Raw genomic sequence first — 19,139 nt, 5'->3', positions numbered from 1 at the left:
TCGAGTCCCAGCGCCCGTTTAGTGGGCGTCTCTCCAGCTACTAATGCATTTGCTCTTGCTCGCACCATCGCACCTTGATACCGTTCCTTGTCAAGCTGCTCGATTTTTTCTTTAATGGCTCCTACATCTTGCTTATACGTCCCAGGCTCTTCGCATTCCAGCGCTATCAGATGCTTAAGTGTCTTTCGTAAGCCCCTTTCTTTCATTTCCTTCTCAAATCGTAAGCAGCTCGATCTTTCTAAAGCTTTCATTTTTACGTTTTGTTTGAAGTATTCCCATTTCTCTGCTATTGTTTCACTGTTTTCTTCACTTACTTTCCTGACTGCCTCACGTACTGCCTCTACAAATGGCTCGTCTTTTAGTAGTAAGGCATTCATTTTCCATAGTTCCCAATTAAAATCTTGTTTCTTCCTCTCCGTGCCTATATGACATTTCACAATGCGGTGATCTGAAAACGATACTGGTGCCACCGAATAACTATGGCACTTTGGAATTATGTCTTGCGATACGTATATGCGGTCTAACCGCGCATGACTACTACCTTGGAATCGTGTGTACATGACTTCCCGCTCCCCCTCCAGGCACTCACAGACATCGTCCAGTTCATTATCACTAATTAGCTTAGTCAGCACACTACTGCTTTTATCGCGAATACCAGCATTATTGACTCTATCCCGAGCCCTCAAAACACAATTGAAATCACCCAACAAAACCATGCACTTATCGCTGCAAATATACTGAAAAAGGTTCGCGAAAAAAGAAGCGCGTTCTTCCACAGCATTCGGTGCATATATGCACATGACTCTGAATTCCAATTCACGAAAAACAAAATCACAAAAAACGATCCTTCCGGTTTGACATGAAAATACATTTTTAACAACAAGGCCAGGCAGCTTCTCAACAAACAGTACACAACCGGCGGACGTCCCTACCGCATGGCTCACGACCGCATAATATCTAGTCGTGAAACGCCACACCATGCTCCCGGTCTCCTCCTCTCCGTCAACCTTTGTCTCCTGGACAGCTAGAACGTCTAGGTCTTGGTCAGTGGCCAACCGTAGGACTTGGCTTTGCCTACGCTTGGCCGCCAACCCTCTCACGTTTAGTGTGGCAATAGTGAGCGACGGATTAGGAGCCATTATGAACTAAAGTATGAGATAGACCCGGAGCATGGCGCTTACCTCTCACGACCAGCCCTCGGCTAGCCGCCTCCGGGCCCGCCCGTCTTCCCGGCGTTATTCTTTTGCTGTGCTTTGTCACCAGGCTTTCTCTCGGGCGGAACATTTGGCTTCGGCTTGAAGACCGACCGCCTCCCAAGAGGCGTCTTCGCTGGTGGCCCGTCACTTGTGCTGGATGCCGCGCTGTCCTTGTCTCCGCCCTCGTCACGGGGGCGCTTGGAGGTGGCACCGAGACTAGCCGCCCGGTCCCCGTCGTTTGCATCCTCGCCCTGTTGCATCGCTGACTCAGTCTCCTCGCGTTCGCCTTCATTAGCACTTGCCTTCACAGGGTCTTCGTCCCTCTCGACACGTGCAGGCCCAGTCACCTGCTCATCACCCTCGACTACCTTGGCTTGAGCGACCTCCGGTACCGTCGTGGCATTTGTCGTCAATGAAGGCACTTGCACACCGGCTCCCTTAGCAGCTTCTTCTGTCTCGACTGCGTCCATGACGTGCTCTGCAGCAACATCACTCGCTGCTGGTCCTGTCACGGCCGCGTAAGATTTAACGCAGTCAGCGTCGACGTGGCCGAACCGTCTGCATCTCGAACAACGGGGGACTTTGCAATCACGGCGTACGTGTCCTGTCCCTTGGCAGCGCAGGCACTGCATGGGCCGCCCAGGTACGACCACCAATGCCAGCTCTCCGCCGACGCGGACCTGGTGAGGCAGGTCTTCCACTTTAATGCCGCTTCTCAGCTTCAGTAGCACGGTCCGGGTGGTCGAGGTCTTGTCTCCCATGCCTTGGACGCGCCAACGCTCCCTGCTCACCTCTTCTACCTTGCCGAAGGTTGTGAATGCCGCCCGGACGTCCTCGTCGGAAACGCCGTACAGCAGCCAGTGAAGCCGGAGTTTCACCTGCTGGTCCTGCGGGTCGACGATGACACATCGACGCCCTTTCACCTGAAGCTCCTTCAGGGCCAACAGGCGTTTTGTTGCAGCTGCGTCACTGAGGGTCACGGCCCAGACGTGGTTGACCTGGTAGGCCCCGAGGCACACAACTTCCGGCAGCAGGCTTGTGGGCGTAAGCGCATCCCGAAAATCCTCGACCTTGTACGGCCTCGCTCTTACATCACCGTGTAAAAAGACGGTGTTGAGAACAATTCGTCCTTTTGGCAGTTGGGGCAAAATAAACTGGTAGTCCCTTTCGTCGTCGTTGCTGAACCTGTTTCCGCGGCCCAAAGTGACCGCTGTCGCCGCCCCGCTTGAGGCCATGATTCAACGATCCGATCAGCTCGGCTGTCGGAAGCAGAATGCGCCACAGGCCCGAATGGGGAAAGCACGCTCGCGGAGTACATCCCGTGCTTTCATACTCGCCCAGGAAAAAAAAAAGTTAAACCGAAATACGAGCCTGCCAGGATTCGAACCTGGAATCTTCTGATCCGTAGTCAGACGCGTTATCCGTTGCGCCACAGGCCCGAATGGAGGATAGGCTCTCCCGTAGTACAGATCATACTTAAATTCTCGCCCAAAAAAATAATGAAATAGAAAAACGAGCCTGCCAGGATTCGAACCTGGAATCTCCTGAACAGAAGATGAACTGAAAGAAGAAAGAACTGAAATGAGGCAACCAGCTCATTTGTAAATCCCTTGACTCTTTTATTCAATTCGCTCACGCTAAGCAGAATAAAATCTGGAAACACACTTTTTAGTCGTACTCGCATCATTGAACCTAAGTAAAGGGTTCTCCTGATCCCTCAAGAACATGAAACGAGAAACAAGTTGACGAACAAACAAGTGTGCGAGTCCAATACAAGCTTGTCGATCCGACCGAAACAAATTGATCCGACTGACCCTCTCCCAGATGCAACCTCAGATGTACACCGCGAACACCCTTTGCATTTTCTGCAGGTTTACATGGGACATGCAGCAAAATTGCAGAACGTACCATGCGTTAGCAACTAAAAATATTTTACAGACAGTAAGTAGCCTTAGCAAATATTGATAGGTTTCGCGCCGGCCACCCTGTCGCTTCCTCCCTCACCCTTGGCGTAACTTCGTCCCAATATTCTGCGCTCATGTAATGCTCAAGATGCACGCCTAGGTACTTAGAAGGAATCGCTGTCCACTGCGGATTAGCGAAGTGGGGTGGCGTAATATTCCAGTGCCCATGCCAAAATCCGACACTTATTTCCCAGTTGATTTGCCCCCTGTTCGCTGACAAAAAGTTATTGCAGTAGTTGTGGCTTCTTGAGCACTTTCCAGATCGCTGCAGGACATCGCAATGTCGTCTGCGTATAGCCAGAACTTTCACGTGAGATGTCTTAAGCTTAAAAGCATTGATTCGTTCATTTTTGACGAGTTTTAAGCAAAAGGGGCTCAAGATAAATTACAAAAATCCGAGACAAAAGTGGACACCCATGCCTTATGGATTAGAGAACTGGGACAGCTTCACTTAGTTTCTTATTCACTGTGATGCGTACCGAGGAATTGCTTCAAACCGTTTTTAAAACGTCTATTATCACGTTACCTATACTGGTCTGCTGGAGGACCGAAAAGAGTACATTATGTGAAACGCGGTCAAATCCCTTTGCAAGGCCTCATTGCATCATTGCGATTCAGTCATCGAATGCATCACAGCAGTCCAGAATGCTGCGTACGATATGCACATTCGTAGTAATTGAACGACCTTTCACCCCGCACGTTTGATTCCATCCTACCAGTTCTCTAATAACACTCTCTATTCGCTTAGCTAAAAGCTTCGTATATATTGTCACGAGAGGAAAAGCCACTCAGTCAGTTCAAAGCGAATGCCCGTTTACAGTTCGTTTTTGCAGCAGCTACCACGCACACTTCTTCTTCCTCGACTTCCAGCGTAACTAGTGCGTGCCATTACCTCTCGCTCAAAAATAAATAAATAAATAAATAAATAAATAAATAAATAAATAAATAAAGTTGGGGAGATGTTAAATGCCACAAGGAGAAAATAAAAGAAATTAGAAAGACAACGGACGAATTTGTAGTCAGTGTTCGTAAGCGTTATCGGGCGATACGCCTCCACAGAAAGCAATTTCTCTCAGTAGTCAGTTTTAGGAATAAGCACCATATAAGCAGTACGAAAAGAATCTGGCATATATATACTTTTTTTGCATTGGCCTCTCTGATCATGGCAAGCAAAAGAGGTGCGAGTTCATCTTTAAAGGCTTTATAAAAAGCAGCTTTCAAGCCGTCAAGTCCTGGTGCGTTACCCAACAAGTCATCAATTGCGCTACTCACTTCCTCCATGCTGAGAGGCCCTGCAAGGCCTTCCCGAGTGCTGTCACCTAACCTTGGCATGAAGTGTAGTAATTCGTCACCGAGCTCACTTTTCAGTTTTCTTTCATTCAAGGTCAACAAGAACCTGTTGAATTTTCTTGCCGTTATTTCATTTTGATACCGGAGTTGGCGCGTGTCGTTTTGTGCTGCGTATCGCCTTTGGTCACTCAAAGCGCGTTTATTTGGTGATTCACCCGTCCACAGTTTTTCTGTTCGCGCTCTTATCAGCGCGGCTCTGTACTTTGGTGTTTACAATGCTTCTTGGTGTATTGTTACTTCGCGTATGTCGTTTGCACATGACCCAGGTTTCGCAGCTTCCATGCAAGTAAATAAATCAAGTTGACACTGCAGTTCAGTAACCTTCTTTTCTGTTGTAACTGAGCACCGTTCTCCTTTCTATCGCGATCATCTTGATCGCGTGCTTAAGATTTTCCCACTTATTTCTGCTACTCGACGAATTATTGATGGTCATTTTGGTGACTTATTTTCTAATTTCATCTGCAAATGCGATGTCTTCTAAGAGCTTTACGTTGAATGTGCAAAGATCCCGGTTAAATCGCGTTCTACTTTGCTTACTCCAAAGTGTGATCATAACTAGGCTATGGTCACTAAAAGAGACATGTTTAACCTAATTAGAACCGCATACTGCCACAACCTCTAAACTATAGCATATATTCTGCCCAGCCTCGCACCACTACCGCGCTGGAGGTGGGTAAAGATAGGACTAGATCCTCGCGACAACCCGCCAAGATCCTCTAAGTGGAAATCCTCAATTAACCCATCTAAATATCTCGCACCCTTACCCCGAACACAAAGCTTTGTTGGTCTATGTCTCTCTCGCCATGCATACACACCTGAAGTCGCCTAATAAAAGAGAACGCCTATCACACTTTAGGTAGCCATGAACCTTTCCAGAGAAGGCAACACGCTCATTTTCCTTATTGGGAGCATAAATACAAAACACACACACACACACAAAGAAAAAATATCAACCACAACCAGCCTTCCCTCTTCAGATGCGATAGCGTTAACTTCATCAATGCCTAATTTACTGCGTAAAAGTAAAGCACACCCGCCAGAAGTGCCGCAGTTCTTGTCCCCAGCACAATGGCTACGCAACCGGCCACCATCCATGACGTCCTGAGTTTCCGAAGAGCGCGGGTAACCCGCGCCTACTTCGGTGCCGTCTCCATCCTCTTGTCAGGTGGTACCGTTGGCTTCGGCCTAAACGGCCATCGACGCGTCGGGGTCGCTTTCGGAGGCGGCCTTTCAGCAATCGCGCCTTCCGAAACATGGTTATCTTCGGTTGTCTCGGCATGCGTCCACGTCGTGGCGGTCGCTGACGCATCAGCCATGACAGCCTATTTGGTCCCAAGTATTTCGCATTGTTGCAATGTAGGGCCACTCACACCCGCGTTGTCTGCTGTCAGGTTAGCGTCTTTAATTGTCTCAGAAGCCGGTTCGTGTTGTGTTTCCTGCACGCTTGTCGTATTTTGCAGTTCCTGCTTGGCCTTCGAACTTTCTGGAGGCGTTCGCATCGGATTTGTGGTGTCGGGCATACAGCTTGAAAGCTGTGTGCCAATCCCTTCCACTATGAAAATAGCCATGGCTAACGTTAGCTTGGACACCTTGTATATGTAAAGACTTGGTCATACATAAAGTGTTCTCCACTGCACGCAATTTAGTTGCTCTGAAAAGCCAGCAGCATTTCCGCCGGCCATTCGCTGCATAAAAAAAACAGCAGTCGATGTATCGGAAAAGGAAAACCGAAACTGTGGTGCTCATTGTCCACATCGTAAGGCTGTCCACAACGAATTGTCCACAGCGAATACGCTGCGGCTGTTGCGTTCTTTGTGCTCTTTATGCTTGCAGTCTGAACAAAGCTTTTGGAGAAATATCCGCGCGCTGAGTGGGGGGCGTAATCTGGCCGTATATAATTACTCGTACTTCCTTAGATCTCAGCTTGTGAGACACCTCTAAGGATGCCCCTACATGCATCCAAAAAGCATCCCGCTTCTCAGGCTTCTCCGCATAAAGACGTTTAGTGAGGGGAAGCTAACCTACCTGGCAGCCCTTGTTTCACAGTGCTCAACCCACATATTGGTAACATTTATGTACGCGTTTGAGCAAGGACGCCCCCACACCTAAAGCCCGAGTTGCGCTGTCAGGCGATAAAAATAAAAAAAAAAGCGAGCAAGAAGCGTTCGTAAATGCGTAGATGGCAGAAATTGGTAGCGTTTCCTTATTCGAGAGGGCTATACCTGGCAATTACACGTATGTGTATGCGAACGAAAATCACCGAGCATTATTCCCCCTATTCCTCGAGTCGCACTGTTAACACTGAGTGTTATCGCATATTGTAATGTAAAACAATCGGTCAAAACGACGGGAGATATTTTGTCAGCTCCGTTTCCGAGCCTGTGACCACCAGGGTGCGGTCAAAGCGGCTGCGGTGGCATCGTGCGACGCCGGGACGCGGCGGACAGGGCGCATGGCTTGCATATCACGACTCCATAACGACAGCTAATCGAAAGGCGTTACTATCACGCACGACTGGGACTTCTCTAAGGGGGTGACCTGCGCACGACGCGCAAGCCATGTTTTTTGATGCCTCCCCCCTTACCCCATGGGAGGGGTGGGGGGGCTCGGTCGGCTCGGCATATGCAGAGTCGTTGGAAAGACATACGGTGTTCAGTTGGACTCGTCGCACAAACCTGCCTAACGCCTATGCCTCAACGGTGAGATGCAGCAGGTTGCAATAACGCAAGTCATAATTCTGTAGCTACGAGGATTTTCTCATTGTCTGCTTCATTTCCTGCACGTCGCGAGAAAAAAAACGAGTCCTTGAATGGTTCACCGCGGGAGCCGACAGCCAACTAACGCGAGTGTAGTGATCAGTGGCTCAAAGTTTAGTATTTTCAATATTTTTTTAGTAGCGGAGCCGTCAATTAATAGGATCTAGAAAACACCAAGGGTATATATACGTGCCACCGCTACTTAATCGCACAAAACGTGCAAACAAGATCTGTGTCATCTGCCGCCTTGAGAGGCCAAACAAGAAAGAAAAAGAACGCAGGTACACTGTCACATTACCAGCTCGTTATCACAGCTCTTTCAAACATATTTCTTTTCGACATCATGGAATATTCTTGAATTTAGGGAATGAACGCTCGTTGTTTCAGCTGAACGGCAAAAGTTGCGATCGGGTCGAAGGCACGTTATAAGCGTTATGTTTTGCAAGCAAGCATCCTCAAATGCTCTTGCTCAGCCATCAAGACATCAGGCAGGGCTAACGCGTCTTCATTTGCCTCTGCGTGGATAGTGCGAAACGCTAACAAAATACGCCTTACGTGGTTTCTACGCTATATTTCGCGCCCTGTCTATGTAGAGATCGTCACGGAGAGATTTTGTCACATATATTTCCGCTCTATAACTTAAATTACTTCTAATATAGTCGCCCTCTATTGGACGGCCCAGGCGCCCTCCCTGAGTGAGTTATCACGTGTGCTCTGGCATCGCCTTCCCCCTCTAGAGCGAACCAAAACCGGGGCCATATTTTTCTAACGATCTACTATCTTTTTAATTCTCTTTGTCCTTCATTTTTGGACAAGTACTAAGTTATCGTTTTCAGTCCCTGGGCGCTAACCGTGATAATAAAATATGAATAGAATAAAATATGAATATGAATATTGCACTAACAATATTAATTTCGATCCTTACTTTCAGATCAATCCGTTATAATCCTTCTTTCATTCCTTCCTTCCTTCTTTCCATCCTTCCTTCCCTCCTTTCTTCTACGTACTCTTTATTCCCTTCCTTCTATCATTCCGCCGTTGATTTTTTCTTTTCTCTTTCGCGCCCATCAAAAGCGGCCCGCAGTTGTCGGAAACGCGCATAGCGACTCGGAAGAGGGCTCATGAAAGAAAGATTGACGGGAGACAGCTCGACGCGGGCGCGTTGGCCTGGCATGTCAACTTACTTTGTGCCCCCGCCTTCCTTTCTTTTCTTCTTCCTTTCATTCTTTCTTTCTTACTTTCTTTCTCTATCTTCATTTCTTTCCCGAGCCGCCATCGCGAGACGCTCGGCTACGCGCCAGCCGTCAACCGTGGCCACTCTATCCGACGCGTTTTTCTTCGCCGCGGTTCCGACGCAAAGACGCACCGCCGCGCAGAACGAAGAATGCGAAACACAAAACGCAAACTATAGAAAACCTCGCGCACTGTACCACGCAGCGCTTGTGCGCGCGCGCACGCGCGCGCTTCGAACTGAAAAAAAAAAGAAAATTAAATGCAGAGGTTATTTTTCGCTCGGGTCACCGCGTCACTGCCGTGCGCGGCGGAGCGGCGCTAATAAGAGCCCGCGTGCACCTGACGCGGGTCGTCATTGGACGCCGACGGGTGTGGCTATAGGCGGGGTCTAGCGAGGCTCCGCCCCTTCGCGTTATTGAGAGGTTTGTTCGCGGAGGCGTGACCAGGCTGAAGCTTACGTCAGAGGCCGACACCAATTTTGTCGTCATGCCGGTGGTTTCTGCGACTGGCGTCTTTCGATGAGCAAGCGATCGGAGCAATGAGCTAGCTGAACTTGGAAGTTGGCATGAAGTCGGCGACGTTACGAAACGGTTTCTCCTTTCGGAGCTCCAGGAATAGCGTGTTCCTATGAGAAGGAGCGAAATACGACGTTTCGATGAAGGATGAACTTCACATTGGCCTAGTTGGTGTTTACTGCATATCATATCGACCGCAAATAAAGACGGGGACAGAGGGAGAAACTTACTGGGTAAGAAAATTCGACGTATTCGCGGCAAATATTTCTTTATTCTTTAGTGAATCTATTACGATGTGTGATGTATACAGCTGCAGATAATTTGCGATCTCCAATCACCCCTGTCCTGCGCCAACCTATTTTAACTAGCGGCTGCGAATATCCTTATTCCATCGCCCCACCTAGTCTTCTGCCGTCCTCGACTGCGCTTCCCATCTCTTGGCCCCCATTCTGTAACCATAATGGTCCATCGGTTATCTAACCTGAGCATTACATGACCTGCCCAGCTCCATTTCTTCCTCTTAATGTCGACTGGAATATCGGCTATCCCGTTTGCTCTCTGATCCACACCGCTCTCTTCCTGTCTCTTAACGTTACGCCTAACATTCTTCGTTCCATCGCTCTTTGCGCAGTCCTTAACTTTTCAGTCTCTAAATTTCTGCCCCATGTGTTAGCACCGGTAAATTGCACTGATTGTACACCTTTCTTTTCAATGATAATGTTAAGCTTCCAGTCGGGATCTGACAATGTCTGCCGTATGCGATACAACCCATTTTTATTCTTCTGTAAATTTCCCTTTGATGATCAGGGCTCCCTGTGAGTAATTGACCTAGGTAAGCGTATTCCTTCGCAGACTCTATAGGTTGACTGGCGATCATGAACTATTGTTCCCTTGCCAGGATATTGATCATTATCTTTGTCTTGAACCCCACTCTTAGACTTTCTCTGTTAAGGTCCTCAATCATTTGTTGTAACTCGATCGTCCCCCAGTGTTGCTGAACTGGACAATGTCGTCTGCAAACCGAAGCTTGCTGAGATATTCGCCATTGATCCTCAGTTCTAAGCGTTCCCAGTTTAATAGCTTCAATACTTCTTCCAAGCACGCCGTGAACAGCATTGGAGAGATCGTGTCTCCTTGCCTGACCTTTTCTTGATAGATAACTTTCCGCCTTTGTTGTGAAAAAACCAAGGTAGCTGTGGAATCTTTATATTTCCCAACTTATTCGCGTATTCCTCCTGTATACTCCTTGATTACGTAAGGCCACTATGACTGCTAGTATCCCTAGTAAATCAAATGCATTTTCGTAATCTATATGAAAAGTCATACAGAAAGGCTGATATTACTCTGCGGATTTCTCGATTACCGGATTGATGACATGGATGTGAGCCATTGTATAGAGTATCCCTTCCTGAAGCCTGCCTGTTCCCTTTGTTGACTGAAGACCAGTGTTTCACTTATTCTATTGGAAATCATCTTGGTGAATATCTTATATAATACTGGAAGTAAGCTAATGGGCCGATAATTTTTCAATTCTCTAACGTCTCCCTTTTTGTGGACTAGTATAATGGCATTCTTCCAGTTCTCTAGGACCCTTTAAGTCGACAAACTCTTCGTATAAACAGCCGCCAATTTTTCAGTCATTATGTCTCCTCCATCTTTGAGATTAGATCGACTGTTATTCCATCTTCTCCTGCCGCTTTTCCCCGTTTCATGTCTTGCAAGATCCTTCTAACTTCACTGCTAGTTATATAAGGAGCCTCTATAACCTGTTAATTACTACTTCGAATGGAGGTATCGTGGCTTCTCTCGGCACTGTATACAGGCAGTATAAAATTCTTCCACTACTTTTACTATATCTTCGAAATTGCTGATGATACTACCTTGCTATCTTTCAGTGCATACATCTTGCTTTGTCCTATGCCAAGATTCCTTCTCACTGATTTCATACTGTGTCCATTTTTTACTTCTTCCTCAGTCTTTCTCACGTTATAATTTCGAATAGAAATACACAATAAATAAAAAACAAAACAAAGCTGTGCTCTTTAGACCTAAAAATAAGCCAGTGAATTCAAATATTAACATTATGTACGGGGAAAGAACGATAGAAATGGTTACTATAGTATGAGAACTCTCGGCGTAACGTTTTCGAGTAATATGCTTTGGGACGAACACATTGACGCAGTCACAATCCAGTTATCTAGGGTCATTGGCATGACGTGGAAATGTAAATCACTATTGCCGTTTAAAGCTAAACTTCTCATTTATAACTCGCTTTTTTATTCGTACCTCTATTATTGCTTATTGGTGTGGGGTACAACTACTTTTGTTAATTTGCATAAACTGCTCGTCTTGCAAAAGAAGGTTGTTCGGCTGCTCTTTGATGTCCCCTACAACTCCCATACTATGAACTTGTTTCAGGAAGCCAACATAATTTCTGTGTTAAAGTTATACCAGTACAAGTTAACAACTGCATTTAGGCGGGAAGTAAAACTGAACTGCTCCTTTCTACGACAACTTTGTAACCTTGAACTCAATGACAAATTTTATGTTACCCGTCATAATGAGATATGGCGGGTGGTCGCACCCAGAACAAATTTAAGGGAAAAGCTGTCATACACAATACCAATGCTTCTAAAGAAATATAATAATCTAGGCGCTGATGTCACGAAAATAACGGGCCAACAACTGAGAGACTTGTATGTGCAAGATTTTTAAATTACTGGTTAGGTGTACATCCTCTCGGCTGGTATGTATATAAAGTGTGCGTATATATGCCTCTGTATATGTGTATATATATATGCATGAGAGTGTGTATGCATATACGGGTATATGAATGCATGTGTGTATATATATATATGTGTGTGTATATAATGTTCCACGGCGTCTTGTTTCATTTGTATTCACCACGAGAACCTCACAAGCTACCCTAATTTTTTGATGTATTCACCACTGGCTCTGTATGGATATGGATGTGCATATGCATATGCGAGTATGTGGGTTCATGAGAGTATATATATATATATATATATATATATGTGTGTGTGTGTGTGTGTGTGTGTGTGTGTGTGTGTGTGTGTGTGTGTGTGTGTGTGTGTGTGTGTGTGTGTGTGTGTGTGTGTGTGTGTGTGTTTGCATGTATGCTGTTGCCGAATATTCTGTACGGGGGGCTGCGGGCCTCGTCAAGCTGCCTCTACTGGAGCAGCTTTTACTTGCAGCCTCCTCCATCAAGTAGATGGAAATAAAGTTATTCTATTCTAATATCCCTTATTTTCTCCTTGTTGACCGATTGCGTCACTTCCACGAATTCTGTCTGATATCTTGAGTTGGACACTTTCATTCTTTGTGGTATCTTTATTAGATCCTTTGTTGTTTGGGAGAACTTGGTGCCTTACCTCCCACTCCAATTGCTGCTTCTGAAGCCAGCCTAGTTACGGTTTCATTCATTACATCTATGTCATCTTCATCTCTCTGTTCTAAGTCTGCATATTTATTTGCAAGTACCAGCCTGAATTGGCCTGCGTTTACTCTTACTGCGTCTAGTTTGGCCTGTTTCTTCCTGACCAATTTTACTCTTTCTCTATTCGTATTGAAGTGAATCCTAACCCTCAATAACCTATATGATCACTGCACTTTACCTTACCTAACACTTTTACATCGTCCACTATGCTGGGAACGGCAGAAATATAAAATCTATTTAATTTCTTGTTTCACCATTATGGCTTTTCCAGGTCCACTTCCTGTTGCTACGCTTCCTGAATAAGGTGTTGATTATTCGCAGCTTCTTCTTCTTCTTTCTTTATTAGAACACAAAACACACAATCAAATATTTTGTTAGCCCACAAAAGCAATGATGCTTTTTAGCAGGACTGGGCAGTGTTATGGCCCGAATGACAGAGTCTTGTGCTCTAAGAACAGAGGAAACAATAGGAAGAGCTAAAATTAAGAATAAAAAGTACAATAGGAAATATAAATTTCTTATATGTGGCACAAACAGTAACCGGTAGTCCTCGAAAGCATCGATGCTTTTACGCGGACCACTGTGCATTTGCCTTCAACAAGGCATAATACAAGTACAAAATTTCCCTCCCTCTTCCCTGCCATTCACTCTCTCTATTACTCCATCGCTCGGCTAATTTCTAGTATTTATTCCTACACGAGCAATAGTTTAAGTAAAGGCATAATACAGCAGCAAAATGTATGTACAGCACAACCCTCGATTTCATCATATACAGTTTACAGGTATAAATGTTTTGGAAGAGTAGCAGTCACCAATCATTCGAAAGTAAAAAGAGCACAACACTCTAGTCTGTTTTATAAAGTCGTTAGCGAAAGTTCATCAGAAGAAGTCCTGTCACATGGCTTTCTTCTATTATTCCCAGCCACTTGTCAGAACCATGCGACGCACAAAATCTTTTATTTTACTGAATGACGTATACTTTGTGAGCTTCTTGTATTTTATTAAAGTAGAACGGTACATAAAATGATCTCGTTCCCTTACCATAGTTCGTGAACGCTTTAGCCTGAACGTCTTGTGCAGATGACGAGTTTCTACGTCTCTTGTTTTAAAGGATTCATCAATGTAATGCTTCATGAATACCACCGAAATAAAAAGTTGTTTAACATCAAATACACCATGTTCTGCCATCAGCTCACTGTGGCTGATGGAATTGCTGTTTGTTCCGTATGCGATGTTATTCCTTATTTTTTGTATTTTTCTATTTAACACGTTTAGTCTATATGGCGAAGCAAGCCTGTAGATCGTAATGCCATACGGCAATACGGTTTCACCTAGAGCCTTACATGTGAATTTTCTTAACCTAACGTCACATACTGATCTGACTTTGTACATGGCTACACATACTGCTCGGAGTCTTTTAGCTACATGCTGTATGTGATGGACAAATGAGAAATATTCATCGAAAATACTTTATTTTTGTGGCCTACTGCATACTTTGGCAAGAGCACTCAATGCATCGTTCACTATACAAGTATAGATGTTCAGTTAGCTGCACTTTTTTGTACGGGCTGTGAAAGCAGATTAACTGTGTTTTTGCTTTGTTCACAAATATGTGGTTGTTCTCAAACCATGCCATTATTTTGTATATATCTTCCTGCAACAAAGTAATGTATTCATTAAACTTTTCATGAGGTAGTATTAAAGCAGTATCGTCAGCAAATTGGTATAACTTTGAGTGCAGCGCTAGAAGGGCTAAACCGTTCACATACAAACTAAAAAGCGGTGGGCCTAGTACAGATCCTTGTGGGAATTCATGCTTTATGTGTATTGCCTCACTCTCTATATTTTGAGTTCGAACGACCTGATATCGATTTTTGAAGTAGTCTTTAAAAACCTCTATGAAAAGCCCGCGGAATCCTATTTAAGCTCATTTTCCAAGGAGTATTTCATGATCTAACGTGTCGAACGCTTCCTTCAGATCTAAAAAAGTCCAATTACTATATTATTTTTATCTATTTCACTGCTAACTACATCTGCAAATTCTTCTAGTAGTGTGATTGTACTTCTCTTGCAACGAAACCCTTGCTGTGAATTAGACAACAGATGAAACTTTTCGCAAAATGATTGCTATAGGTCTTATAGTTTTCGCACTGTTGGCTTTTACCGTTTTTGTAGATACGTCTAATTAAAGTTATTTTCATTGCGTTAGAAATCTGACCCGTCCTAAATACTTCTGAGCATTCCTTTCTGCGAATGCTACCAATATGTCTCCTGTAGCATTCCTAGAATCGACGCCGTAATTGCCTGTTGCTTGTTCACCAGCCTGCTTTTTTCCCACTTTTGCATTGAAGTCGCTCGTGTCTACAGTATACTGAGTTCGCACGTTTCTCATGACTAATTCAGCATCTTCATAAAACTGATCTATTGCATCATCATCGTAATGGGAGGTTGGAGCGTAGGCTTGTACTACCTTTATTCTATACCTCTTACTTATTAAGTTTTATTACGACTACTGCAACCCTCTCATTTATGCTGTAGAATTCGTCAATGTTGCCCGCTATGTCCTTATGGATTGGGAATCCTACCCCATATTGCTTCTTATCTGGGTCACCTATATAGCAGAAGACGTGGCCGTTAGCACTGTATAAGCCTCGCCAGTTCTTCTAATCTAAGGTCAATGATATTCCAAACAATGCCTGACAGTTCCTCAAAGAGTCCTGCTAAGCTAGTTTCACTCGAGAGAGTTCGGGTGTTAAACGTTGCGAGTGTCAGTTTCCATTGGCGAACTGTCCGGATCCAGATATTCTTATCACCCCATGCTGCGTTACAGGTCTGACCGCCACCTTGGTCAGGTGCTCCGCAGCTGCTGGGGACTGAGGGTCATTGGTTGATCGAATGAGTCGTTTGGGAGGGAGTGGCCTAATACTGCACCAGGGAGGCCAATTCCTGTTCTGGTGAGGGAGTGTCTTTTGTTGAAGCTTAGTAGGTATTCCTAATTTGGTCGTACCTGGATTAGTATAGCTCCACTCGCTCTCGGCATCTTTTGCCGGTATCAGGCTCCACTCCAAGCCTGGAGACATAGTGTACTGGAGGAGGTGAATTTGAGCTTATCACCTTTAGATTTATATTAAAGAAAATGAAGATTTGAACTTCTGGCTTTGGCAACAGAGCAACCGAGATATCTCAGTCAGATAATCATGTAGACGGCCAGGCCACCTTATATCGGAGAAGTCGTTGTGTATAGACAATAGCAATCAAGTATTAGGAACGCAAGTGTCCATGCAAGGCTTCCTAGGTTGTTTCCAGGCACCTTATGTACTATGGTCAGCGCTGAAAATAATGGGAACCGAGGGTCTAGATTTTTTTTAAGTTACACACTATACGAAGCAAACGAACAATTAAAATACTGTCAATACTGTCGAACAAGTACTCATGCATACACGTATACAGTCGGTCACAAAAATTCACGGCACGCCAATTCCGTGGTAGAATTTCTGCTGTGTTGAAGTGATGACGCTTCTACATAACTTAATGGATCACGTGAAAGTCGCAAAGGCTGTTACACCCAGAAACAGTTAATTCAAATCCATGTACCCAGAACCTGCGGAAGTTCAGATTTTTCGCAAATTACGTGTCCCATTCACACACCTGTGGCGGACGGTATATATACGTACGGAGTCACAAACATACTGCGCTATACTATTGTCGCGCACATACATACACACAACATACATACATACATACATACATACATACATACATACATACATGCATACATACATACATACATACATACACATACATACATACATACATACATACATACATACATACATACATACATACATACATACATACATACATACATGCATGCATGCATGCATGCATGCATGCATGCATGCATACATACATACATACATGCATACATACATACATACATACATACATACATACATACATACATACATACATACATACATACATACATACATACATACATACATACATACATACATACATACATACATACATACATACATACATACATACATACATACATACATACATACATACATACATACATATGGACCGACGAAGCTGCGCTGATACTGTTTTGACATTCGCCATCAGACACAAAACGAAAGAAGGCTGAAATTCCTCTTCCTTTTTCCTGTCCTACACTTGCCATCCTACACAAAAACAAGCAAGTCGGCAGAAGGGTGAATGGGACAAAATCTCGATGCATACAGAACGGGCCCGTACGTCGAAAGTCGTCACGCCCATCCTCACCTACAGGGCGCATCCCGAGAGGCACCCACGCACGCACAGCCTAGCCTTCCTCCTGTGGCACCAAAACAGCTGCAGAGCGCTCCGGAACAGCAGGAGCGGAAGAGATGCGCCTTCGACGAGATGGCGCGCGCGCTCCGTGGTGACGTAGGCCAAACCTATCGGGCTCGGAAATCAGCGGAGCGCGATGCCGTTTCGGCCGAGAGGCACGCCCCCCCCCCCCCTTTTTTTTTAACGGAACTTGACGTTAGACGCTTTTCACCCTTCGGCCGGTGGCTTTATTTCCCTCTTTCGTTCTTTCTTTAATGCGATAGCGTTCTATAGGCAGACTTCGCCCACTTTTGAGGTGATCAGCATATAAACGAAAGTGTGCGCCGATCCCGAAGGCAGTGCAGTGCGGCGTCTCAGTAAACAGCGCTATACAGTTGTCCCGAGGGAAGACGAATGTGCGAGGAATTGGCACGTGGCGCACGCGCCGGCCGTTTCAAAGAGTGACTCTGGCACGAGTCATGCGCGGCCTTCCTCGTGGCACGAACACTCAGCTGCACCTTCTGTAAAAAATAAATAAATAATAATAAAATATCGGGAACAATAGAACACGCATTCATAGATTGATAGAGAGAGAGAGAGAAGTTTAATGATATATACGAAATGCAGGGAGGTCGGCCTGAGGTATATTCCTCTAGCCAGCTACTCGGCGTTGGGGGAAGGGGAAGAGGGAACGAAAGAGGGAAGAAAGAGGCGCATGATGGGTGATAGATTGCTAGCTTGCAATAATTGATTGGGACGTACATCAGCGCAGACGTGAAATAGAACTTCCCATAACATCACACGGAATTGGAGTCATTACTATACATAGACAACAAGGGCGGTGTCTTCTACGGCGCTTTCACGGTCGCTGGCCTTCACAGCCTTTATGAAAAGGGGAAAAAAAAAGAAGGATGCAAATACGCGGTGCCCAGGTTAAATGGTCTGACAACCAATTTTCATGATACCAATATTTTTTTTTATGCAATGGAAAGCTTACCGGTCAGAGTGTCTGATCACGAAGTGGTAACGCGGGAAACACCGTGAAAAATTTCTTCATCAAATTTTTTCAATCTGTAGTGAGAATGTAGTCGTTCACTGGAAGCATGCTGAAAACGGTGATAGGTGAGCGCGATAGCGATTATACGGCGGCATTAGTTGGAGACAGACGACAAGTGCGGCCGTAACTGCGAGAAAGTATTATTTTAGTCAAGAGTTCGACGAAAGTTCGTCTGGTCAGGTAACATGATGATGAAGAAATTACGGCCACTGACCAAGTCAAGGTGAAAAAACACACAGAGACGTTTCGGGACCCGTACGGGTTCCTTGATCACACTAAAACTTTTAGTGTGATCAAGGAACCCGTACGGGTCCCGAAACGTCTCTGTGTGTTTTTTCACCTTGACTTGGTCAGTGGCCGTAATTTCTTCATCAAAGTATTATTTTGTTTATCAAGTCGACGTTCCTGCGATTCATGTTTTCCCAAGTGTTAAAGTACTTCTGCGATAATGGCTACGTGTTTTCGTAGTTTCCTGTCTAACTTCTCGGCATTTAACCAGTCAAAACGAAACCATTCGGAACGAAAACGACGCTTTTACACTTCATGCGGAGTTCAGCCTGCTGCCGTAGCCATGCGCTCGCTCTTTTGATTTGCGAAGCATATAGGATGAAGCGCAAGTGTCTAAAAATATAGCAACTGTAACTTTAAGCAATAATTATGTTGTACTTAATAACAGCCCACCTACGTAATCTGATAGACTACATCCGAAGTCCCAAGATTTCACCACCAGGCCTCGCCACTTACTGTTTTTTTTAGACTTTCTTTTCCAAATTAAAATTATAATTCCCACTTAAATCGCGCACAGCGTGCCACATTCTATCACTATAAATCATGGTAATTTTATTTCCATCAACGTCTCACAACACATTCTGGCTACTTGTGAGTCCCTTTAAAGGGACACTAAAGCGAAACAATAAATCAGCTTAGACTAATGAAGCATTGTTTGAGAACCCTGCAGGCAGTCATTTCAAAAAAATAGTTTGATTATTAGATGAGAAAATGAAGGCCCAAGTATCAGTACTTAAATTTCGCGCCAAAACCCCAGCGCCTACGTCAGCGTGAAGTCAGGGATTCCAAAGTATGTTTTCGCATTTGGGCCGCGTTGGCTAAGTAAAGGTTCCCGAAAACTTGCCGTGTTTAATATTTGGTTCCTTTAGAACACGATGTAGTCAATCTGTACGCTATATATAATTAGTAGGCCCTAGAAGATGCCATCAAAATCCGAGACGTCACAGCCCCCAGGTGCGGGAACTTAAGTAGGCGTCGGCACCCGTATTTCGTTCTTGCGCTTTTT

General features: G+C 45.0%; 1 non-coding gene across 1 annotated transcript; it reads right to left on the bottom strand.

The window, feature by feature from the left end:
* Nucleotides 1-2,562: 2,562 nt before the first annotated feature.
* On the bottom strand, nt 2,563-2,635 carry TRNAR-ACG (transfer RNA arginine (anticodon ACG)). The gene has a single exon. It is a non-coding gene; the product is annotated as a tRNA-Arg (tRNA).
* Nucleotides 2,636-19,139: the final 16,504 nt, after the last annotated feature.

This window comes from Dermacentor albipictus, chromosome 7, assembly GCF_038994185.2.
Source record: "Dermacentor albipictus isolate Rhodes 1998 colony chromosome 7, USDA_Dalb.pri_finalv2, whole genome shotgun sequence".
Lineage (NCBI taxonomy): Eukaryota > Metazoa > Arthropoda > Arachnida > Ixodida > Ixodidae > Dermacentor > Dermacentor albipictus.
Note: the sequence above shows the minus strand (reverse complement) of the source record. Positions and strands in the feature narration are given on the sequence as shown.